This window comes from Alosa pseudoharengus, unplaced genomic scaffold (genome assembly GCF_046254945.1).
Source record: "Alosa pseudoharengus isolate Yale_2024_CS ecotype anadromous, Long Island Sound unplaced genomic scaffold, YU_APseudo_1.1 YU_APseudo_1.1_scf_19, whole genome shotgun sequence".
Taxonomy (NCBI): Eukaryota; Metazoa; Chordata; class Actinopteri; order Clupeiformes; family Clupeidae; genus Alosa; species Alosa pseudoharengus.
Window position 1 is genome coordinate 20,670,362 of NW_027468657.1, and position 11,089 is coordinate 20,681,450.

Here is an 11,089-nt window from a genome sequence, read left to right on the forward strand (position 1 = left end):
GTGCCTCCGTTTGCCTTTTCTCTCCTCCAGTGCTCTTGTCTCCTCTCATCCTCCTCTTTCTCTCCCATTCCTCTTCTATCCCTCTGATGGTCTTTCCCCTCCTCATCTCCCCCTCTCCCCTCCCCTGTTCTCTCCTCTCCTGTTTCCCTCCAGCTTCTTGTTATCACGACAGCACTTCCTCTTTGCTCTCACCTCGACATTCAATGTAAATATTGCATAAATAATACATTACTCTCAGAGTCATTCATTCCCTCAGTAATGTGCGTGTATGCCTGAAGGTGGCCGCGGATATGTTTAAATTACATTCATTTATTCAGTACATGCTTTATGACCTCATAACTGAAAATTCCTTTTTATAAAGAACTTAAATGTGTCTTCATACTTCGCATGAAGGGATGTATGAATGTGTCCTCTATCTCTCCCTCCTCTCTTGTGCTCTATGATTCTTTTTCTTCTTCTCAGCTCTGCCTTCGTTCTCTCTTCTTTCATAGTGTCTCCTGAGGTCACTTCCTCTTCTGAGACCCTGTTAAACTTCCATTCCCACTGTTCCCACCCTGTTACACTTCCATTCCCACTGTTCTAACCCTGTTACTCTCCCCAGGAATCCATACATCTTTCATTTCTCCTGCGGTGTCCTCTCTCATCTCTTCACCTGTCCACTCCTCTATCCTCCTCTTCTCTCATCTCCTCACCTGTCCACTCCTCTATCCCCCTCTTCTCTCATCTCCTCACCTGTCCACTCCTCTATCCCCCTCTTCTCTCTTCTCCTCTGTACTGCTCTCCTTTTCCCATCCGTCTCCTCCCCCCTCTTTACCTTTTATCTCCTCTATCCCCCTCTTCTCTCTTCTCCCCTTCAGCCATTAGTTTTAGCTTCTCCTCTGATGAAGGGCTTCCTCCCTTATTGGACCAGGGGAAGTGTGTGTGTGTGTGTGTGTGTGTGTGTGTGTGTGTGTGTGGGGGGGGAGGGGTTCTCACTGGTGATTAATGACGACAGAGGCCAAGGAGTCACGCCGACCTCATCTTCCAGACGCTGCAGAAAAAGCTTGGCAGGCCTCGCCGCTGTTTTGCAGCATAATTCATATAGCAGCGCGGAAATGAAGAGCCTTAACCGAGACGCTGTCAGGAGAAGCGGTGGAATGCGAGACGTATATTTCACGCTAAAGTGAAACAGCCCGAAGGAGCCGCTTCTAATTAGGGTACAGGAAACCAGCCAGGGGAAATATATGTCCTTGCGCAGCGACGGTGACATTTTGTATTAGCTAAGCCAGCAGTGAGACAATGATAGGATGGACTGCCAGGAGTCAGACAGGAGAGAAGGCCAGAGAACGTCACGTTGTGAAGGATGCAGTAGGAACAGCTTGCAAGGACACTACAGGTCAGCGTAGTTTCAGCATCCACATAATATGCGCTGGTGGGTTTAGTCTTGTTTTGTCTGCATCGGCCAAAAGCGGAAGAATAGCTCTTTCATCTGCTTCTGAATGAGGTCTGGCATTTTGTAATGCTACACATAACAGGAGAGTTCACATTCACTAACACACACACGCACACACACGCACACACGCACACACACACACACACACACACACACAAACACAGCGAGAGATAGGATCAGAGTGTTATCTCAGAGTTATCTGTGTACATGGCTGTTACCCGTTGGCTTTGTCTGCTGTTGGTGGTTCTTGAAAAGGAAGGCGGTTGTGTCACCACAGTTCTGTTCTCTACGAGAGCGAGAGACGCAGGGCCATGCCTCCAATTCACACACCTGTCACACGGGCAAATTCAGCAGGCATCACATCATTACACACACACAGAGACAAAGAGAGAGAGAGAGAGTGAGAGAGAAAGAGAGAGATAGAGAGAGACAGACAGAGAGAGAGAGATAGAGAGTTGTCCTTGAATAGTGGTGATAACACCGTGGTGCAATAACTGAAAACAGTGCCTTGAAAGAAAAAAGCTGGATGGGAAAAATATCAAGGTGAAGTGTAGCTGCTGGTATCCATCTTGCTCTGTTTTCCTGGCGACGGCCTGTGGGAGAGGGGGGGGGGGGGAGGGTTGATAAGAGGGATTTTCATTTGTGTTCCCCGTCACTGATAAGAACAAAGATGTGATGGTGCGTGTGCAGAGACGCCATTTTCCCCCGCGGTCATCCGTTCCTCTTTGTGAGAACGACTTCAACAGGAGATTACCTTCCTGTTCAATTTAGGGCCCTCATCTGCGCTCATTCATACACGCAAAAAAGCAATCTCGGTGACAGGGCCGACCTCCTGAACTCTGCCTCCGCCTGTCACGCTGTACCACTGAATGCTCTTTTTCAAAGTTCTTTTTTATTCTCTCTCTCTCCTCCATTCACTCGCTCTGAGATCCTTTTCTCCCTCTCTTTCTCTCTATCTCTCTCCCTCTTTCTCTTGTCCATTCACTTGCTCTAAGATCATTTTCTCTCTCTCTTTCCTGCTCCTCTTGTCTGTGATGATGTAAGGGTGACAATTTAAGCAGGATTGCCTTCTCATTGCCATCAGATTTTCTCTACCTCCCTCCCTCCCTCTCTTCTTTCTTCTCTCTCTACCCCCCCCCCCCCCCCACTCGCCTCTGGAGGTGTAAAGGGGGCTATTTAAGCAGGATTGCCGGCTCATTCATCAGGCTCAGCCCCTTGCCAATCCCCCATAGAGTACCTCCCTCTCAGTCTCACCTGCATCTGTTTCACCATCTAAAGACTGCAGGATGGAGGAGTGGATTCACCCTTATTGTAGGGAGCTGCTTGTCGGTCTCTAGGATGGAGGAGGAGGAGGAGAGAAGAGGAGTGGTGAGGACGCGATAAGGAAGAGAAGGAGGAGAGGAGAGGAGAGAATTCCCCCTGACCACAAAGAGCTGCAGGAGCTAAGCTGGCCTGATCTGACCACTGCCCCTGGAAGAGATGACTGTCTTTTTTTGATGTTTGATCATTCAATCAGCATCTCTCTCCTTCAACACTGTGCATCCCCCTGTTTTGATACCAATATCTGAATTTGAAGTCAATATATTTTGCCCCTGTTCTCTCTAACTCTCTCTCTCTCACTCCATAGGACTGCCTATTTCCTCTCTCTCCCTGCAGTGTTTCCCATACATTGACTTATTTGTGGCGGCCCACCACAATATCAACATTGACCACCACACAATGATTTTCCTGGTTGTACTAAATTGTGCTTAAATCTGGTTAGAATCATAACCGCGCTGCAGTCATTTGTTAAAAACTGTTGCGTTTGAGTTAATTCTGCAAACCTACCACCACAAATAGAATTAAATTCTGTGGAAAACACTGCCCTGATAGAGCCGATGCTTGTGCTGCAGCAGCAGATGTGAGACTCAGAGGTGCTCCATCACCCCGGCCTGAGGCCCTGACTCTCCTCGCTGCAGCATCCCGGCCTCCGGGCCCCAGCATAGATATATAGAATAGCCACTCTATATATATATATCTATGGGCCCCAGGCTCACAGCCATGATGGAGGACATGTGTTTCCAGGTCATGCCATGCGCCACGCTGAAATGGGTCCCCCACTGGGATATCAAATCTACAGCCACAGAGACGGGTGACAAACGCAGCACTGGAGCAGCGTAATGGCATCCATTTAGCAACCCTTTAGCAACCCTTTAGCATCCCTTTGGACCCTGTGGGCACTGCTGGACTGGAGTGACATCCAGTGGCTCAAATGTTAGAGCAAGGTGATGACACCAAAGGCCCCAGTTTGAATTATGGGCAAAGGAAATGAGTAAATGAATAAATGTATGAATAAACTAAAACTAATTTAATAACTTAACTAAAGCAAATAATATCTATGCTCCATGGTATTAATATTCCAGTCAGTCAAAAAACAACTAAAAAGGGTCATGATCCTACCTGATTAACACCGTTAAATAGTGCAATATCAAACATTCCAGGTGCACATTGGCAATGTCAGAGACTTCATTCTTCCTATTATAAGTCAGTGTAGCATCAGAATGAGTTTGAAGTCATTATTTTAAGGTAAAAAAAAACTGCATTGCATTGCTTTAAATGAAACTCAATCTGCTAACTTAATGCCATGCACAAGATCCCAAGCACAAACACTCGGCCAGTGGACCGCACCCATATGCCACACGGTAGCTTAGGTTCATGTGCGAGACTCTTTACTTATTGCCTAACCATACACTCTGCCTGTCATTTAAATGATGGTCTCTAGCCTGATACCATGGGAACATAACACACAAAGTGTGAACTGCATGAATAAATGCATATGCACCGCATGAGTAGCGGGGGTATGATCCATGTGTCTTGACCAGGGTCGGACTGGGAGCAAAATTCGGCCCGGCAATAGACCGACGACACCCCCCCCCCACCCCCCCAAAAAAAAAAGAATCCCCCCCATAAATAACAAACACACAGTATTATGCTGTAGCAACACTTCATCACACAAAAGTGATTTGAAATTGAGAGGGACAGGATTCAGGGATAGGCTACTAAAGACAGGCTCATCTAGGGACATCGTCAGAAATTACGTTTTGTGCCAACATGTTGTAGAAACACAAACAGCCTTTAATTGGTGCAAATCTTCTCCTTTATTTTGGTTATAGTCCGCGATTCACATTAACTAGGCTATCACCACAAGTGTATACTAAACGTTTTTGCCCAAGATGTTTGTGTGCCGTCATCACATTTTGCAATACCTTCGTTACTAACCTACCAGTTGATAGCCTACTTTTTACCTGCATCTACTCGCGATTGATTGTGCATCTAATGTAACACTCGGTGGAGAGACCACTTTCCAAGTTTCACTGTCACTGTTGTTGTGAGCTAAAAGGATAGGCCTACTATATGGGAAATACTTTGAAGTTCCTTTTGAGTAGGATCAGCTCCAAAAATGAATGGGTTTTCTTTAACCTGTGCTACACTTTTACACCAAGTTGTGCGAAAATTGCAGGCTACCCGTTTTTTTATGTTGACAGAACCGCACTACAGTAGCCTACATGGTGCAGTAAATGAGCTCTTGGTAGTGCGTGCAACTAACGTCTATAAAAACAATATATTTATGGAATAAAACTAGACCTCTGATTGCTGTTTACGGTTAAACTGCAATAATGTGAACACCAGCCAGCGGAGGGCACTTATACAGCCTATGCTACCATGCACTCGAACTAGCGGCTGCTTGGACAAATCCACTTGAGGGGTGGGCGCGATCGTAACACACACTGAACCTGTCATGTAGAGGCCAAAATGATTGACCTGTCACCCCCCAAGCCAAATGGATGAAACTGCATTTATAGGCTAGGGCTAGGCCTACATGACGGGCCGCAAATAGGCTAAATAGGCCTAACTTAAAAAAAAAAAAATCTCGGAGGTCACCGGCCCACATGTGGACCGGCCCACCGGGCATTTGCCCGGTTGTACAGATTACCAGTCCGAGCCTGGTCTTGACCTCTTTGATTGGCGAGCACACAGTGAAAGTGAGTGGAGAGGACAGAGCTCTTAAGCCCAAATCGATGGAGAGGCGATACATCGGGTGCATCACTGGCACTTCACAGCGTGCGCCTGGCAGGAGCCTCAGTAAGACAGATGGCCGTTTCCAGCCTGGTCGTTGCCCACCACCACTGATCGACTCGCATGTGTGTTCCTGCCATAGGGGCTAGCGTATCGACACAGCTCACTACAGAGGTAAGCAATCCTCAGTCACCACTTCACACCCCCACCCACCCTACCCTGCACCACACACACACACACACACACACACAGACACACACACACACACTTCTTGTCCAGTCCAAACAAAGCCAGTGCCAGTCACAACAAAACATATATTGCTAAAATACACAACATCGCTAAGCTAATTTCTCTCTCTCTCTCTCTCTCTCTCTGTGTCTACCTCACTCTCTCTTTGATGGGCCTCTCTTTTCCAGAACGTCCTCGGTGAGTATTGAGTAAGTATCCAGGATGAATTATAACCTCTCCAGTGGAAATCCATAGGGCTCCGGCGGACGATCGCCTCTTCACGCCGAGCGATCTTCACGCCGAGCGAACACGCCGATCAGGAGCCCGTTGCCACGGAGGCGGCTGGTGTGTGAGTGTGAGGATGACTTTGCTTGTAAACATGACAAGAGCTCCATGTCGATTGTAGTTACCATGTGTGTTTACAGTGAGGTCTTGTAATCATGTTTGGAGATGTGGTGCCTAAAGCAGTATTGCCTGCATTGCAATCACGGCTCATTCATGTGTGGGATCTAATACAGTAGGTTTCTGGGTCTTATTTGTCATCCCTGAGCCACTGCCTCTGTTAATCATTTGCCCTTGTAAGATTTACATTTTGACTTAAACGGATGCTCTGCTCCAAAACAATCCCCCCCCCCGACACACACACACACACACACACACACACATACACACACACACACACACACACACACACACACACACACACACACACAGAAATCGATTTACGGCTCAAACTGAAAGATAACGATGCAGAGAAAAGCGGTGATCCATTTGTGCATGTTCCTTAGGAGCTTAAAGGTGAGGTAAGCATAGTGTGGCGTTTGTTTATGTTTATATTTACATTTCTAAGCAGATGCCAAAACAGTGTACATTATATTTTAACCAAGGACCAAACAAAACACACCAGAGAGGTCACTAATCCCTCCCTTCAGTATTCCCAGAGAAACCCCACACAGAGTTTTGTTTTTGTTTGTTGTTTGGGGGGAGCCTGTCTTCTCTTTGTGTTTTTGGATCCTGGGCTTCCTACAGAGACCGTTTTTTTTTATTGTTATTTTAACAGTTTTCTCACAGGATGGGCAGCAAACGGATCATGAGTAGATGTTCGCTGAATCTGTCAAAAACATGTTGTTATGGGCATGAAATCTCGTATGACCGCTGACTGCACCTTTAAGCCTGAGACTGTTCGATGCAACAGACCACACCACTGGTGACTGTCTGTGATCATCATCATCCTCGGAGCAACTGGTGGGCAGGAAGACAGCGCTTGTGGGCGTCCCATTAAAGCTGATTACCCACAGGCAGGATGAGGCCCAGCAAACGCAGATGGACAGACCACATGAAACGCCACAGGCAATCCGGAGATAGGGGAATTGGTTGGGGGGGGGCTATGTGTCGCTCTTCATCAATCCTCTCTTCCCGGAAGGGTTCCCTGAACGGGTTAACCAATCTATCACTCTCTCTCTCTCTCTCTCTCTCTCTCTCTCTCTCTCTCTCTCTCTCTCTCTCTCTCTCTCCGCATCTCAAACTTTGAGAGCTCAATATGAAATGCAGATTGATACGCCATTAATATTTACGCATGAGTAGAAAGAGGAAAAAATGGAATTGCCAGGCTGGCCTTTTAGGATAATGTATGCTTCCCATCTCCTGATTGTGACTGGGGCAGAGAGAGAGAGAGAGAGAGAGAGAGAGAGAGAGAGAGAGAGAGAAGCAATGCATGAATATATTTGACGTAAATTTATGAAAAGCAACACGGAAGCCGTCGGTGAAGGTCACCCTCTCGACGACGCCTTCTGCAATTACACGGCTAGGAAATGCTGATGTGGTTATTTGTAATGGAATAAAATAAGTTTCCGTTGACTCCTACTGATGAAGGGGGGGGGGGGGGGCACATGTAATATTTATTCAAATGTGCGAAGAAAAGATAGAAAAACAAGATTTTAATCAGAGGGTATAAAACCTAGCCATCACTCTGGATCCAACTCTGGCAATTATCTGTATGCATAAATCTGTCTGTGTGTGTGTGTGTGTGTGTGTGTGTGTGTGTGTGTGTGTGTGTGTGTGTGTGTGTTAAACATTCAGTGGGCCATTATGCACAATCTGATATTTGCTAAGAATAACAGAACAGGAAGCCATTCTCGGTGACAGTACAAGCCAGGAGGCATTACTGATTAACAACTCCTGCGTGTGTGTCATATCTAAAGAACTCGGAAACGGCGTAAAAGACCTTTTGTTTGTCGGCATAAAACCTGCACAACAAAATCACTTCTCAAATGGTTCTCATGGCCACTGTATCCAATTAGGAACTTCAAATAGTATTTAAATGCGGAGGGCTCCTCCAAGAAAATATGGTGCTGGTCTGTGGATAACCAGAGCCACATGGGGCGGGGGACATCACAACTGAGTGATAAATGATTCCAGAGGGAGAGGCTATATATTCTGTCAAAAGTGTCCCCACATGTGCTTCACACACTTTAATCCTCTGCAGACTGAAGTGTACACACATGCGTGAATACACACAAACACACACACACACACACACACACACACACACATTAAAGAGAGCAAGATAAAGTGTGTCTATAGGATGTGCTAGTGCTTCTCTTTCACTTTTAGACATCCTCAGCATTATCTATAGATAGCTAGAGAGATGGTGTGTGTGTGTGTGTGTGGGGGGGGCCTTCCTGAGGTAAATGACATGTTATTAAGCAGTGTCAGTACAACACAACCATTTGCCTACGATGTTGTCTCTTCCCAACTACTACATAGTGAAGAATAATTACACATGCACACTCAGAGGCAAGGTTTTCAACTCACTCACTGTACTTATCAACCAAGATTCTCTATGCATGACGATTTACCAATGTTAAAACAATGCTTAGAGGAGTGATTTCACTTAAATAAATAGATCTATCAAAACACTCCATACAACACCAATATGTTTAGTCTCCGCCCTCTCTTCTCTCTTCCTCTCTCTCTCTCTCTCTCTCACACACACACACACACATGCTTCCTTCCTGTGCCTTCTGTCTGTCTGCCCATTTCCCTCTCCAGCTCTCCTTTACACCTGGTCTCACACACACACACACACACATACACTCCCGATCCCCACTCGACTTGAGCAGAGGAACTTAAGGAGAAAATTGAGAGACACCAAGCTGCTCAAGCTGAACACCACGGCAGTCATTTTACAAATGATGCACATGGGCTGGTGTGTGTGTGTGTGTGTGTGCGCGTAAGCTTGCGTCAAACAAGCACTTTGTGATAAATAGCAAGACTTGACAATACGGTTGGAGAATGCCTAATCACAGACCTACACATACACAGATGCACGCACACACACACATACACACACACACACACACACACACACACACACACACACACACACACACACACACACACACAGCTGCTGGCTTCCTTCCAAGCTCAGGTTAGGGGAGAGACAGAGGAAGCAAAACAGAAAATGACAGAGGGTGGACAGATGTGTGAAAAAGAGACAAAGGGGAGAATGAGAGGCAGACTGAGGAGGAGAGGCTGAAGAGTGAACAGGAACCAGGCACAGGGTAGACCAACGGAGAGATTAGCCGCACACACCGTTCATCACTACTCTTCTGTAATTACTGGTATTAAACCATCACTTTGAATACAGTGACCAGTGACAGAGAGTGAGGGGATAGAGAGACAGATAAGAAGGAGAGACAGAGAGAGTGGGAGAAAGAGAGAGAGAGAGAGAGACAGACAGAGGGATACAGATAGAGAGAGAGACAGAGAGATTTAAGATAGGAGAGTGTGATGGAGGGCGGAGTGAGAGAGATAGAGGGAGAGGAGAAGAGGAAAATTCAATTTGATGTTATTTTACAGAGCGCCGAGTCTCCCCTGCTACAGATAAGGGGGGTGAATTACCCCCGTAGTAAACACAGGTGTCCACACCCCTCTCCCCTACGCTGTCCTCGCTATCTCACACACACAGGCCCGGGGGCCACAGCCATGTCACTCTCTTACTCCACAGATTAACCTCGGGGACAGGAGCCGAGGGAGAGAGTGATGGAGAGAAATGAGAGACCGAGAGAGAGAGAGAGAGAGAGAGAAATGAACGAGAGATTGAGGAGCGATAGTGAGGGAGGAGTGCTATAGTGTTAATCCTTAGATTTATCACCACCACCATCGACTACAGCCTGCTTCCTGGTCCCCACAGCCCCCGCGCCACCAGGCCGACCCTCCACAATCCACTGACTGGGAGTTGACCTTGGGTCAAGCCTGATTGACAGCTGACAATCCCATAGCACCAGGAAAGGCAGGACAACGGATGTCACTACCCTGTGGTGCTCCTAGATGACCTGCGCCTTTCCCCTTCTTCCATCCCTCGTTCCCTCCCTACCTCCCTCCATTCCTTCTTTCCCTGCTCCTCTGTTCATCTCCCTGTTCTTTTCAGCGACCCCTTTCCACGATACTCTCCCTCTTCCCTTCATCCATTTCAGTGTAGTATAGCTCAGCGGGTACAACGAGGTACTACTTGGTGCAGCCAAATCGTGGGTTTGGCATTCATACCGAGATTTAGGTCACTTTTGGTGAAAGCAAATCAGTGCACGTAAATCTAAATATTCTGTCTGCAAACAGCCTTGTCCTGTCAGCCAGACTGATAGACACAGACAAACAGGGTCATATCTCTAAGTACGGGTACAGATAAATGATATTTGTGTTCTATTGAGCCAGGTCAGTCGTGCAGCAACTCCGCGACCCACGAAGGCACAAAATGGCAGAAACGAGAACCATTTCAATGACGAGCAATTACCCTTCCACCCCCGCTGGCCTCTCTCTCTCTCTCTCTGTCTCGTCTGCGGAGGAGCTCGAGATCTCGCTCACCGCTGTCGACCGTACAGATGGCGGCGAGCATTTCGGAGGATGCGATTAAAACGATTGATGTTTTATGATGCATGATGTGGCCGCGTTGTCTGTGGCGCGTGCTGTGCAGGGGCAGCCACGGAGAAGAGACCTTTAAAGAGCAAGGGTCGTCTGGGTTCAACGGTGGCCGGCCCTGTGTCCAGGCTGGCTAAAGAGGCCAAGAGGACTCCCACTAACGCACAGCGGCACAGCAGGGAGAATGGGTAGAAAGAACAATTATGATTTGTCTATGATTTTTGGGGGCCCCAGAATTCATAGCGTCCCAAGTTTCTGGCAGCACCCCAGAATCTAGAGTATGAGGAGAAAGTGGAGAAGAGCGCACAGTGGACAGAATAGGATGGTCAAGCTTGATCTAAAAGAGACGCTCGGAAACACCAGAGAGATTGATCTTCCCAATTAAAAGGGCACTGACCTGCACTTACTAACCAGAGTCTGTGCACAAGCTAAACTGATCCGTGACCTTTGCTTTAC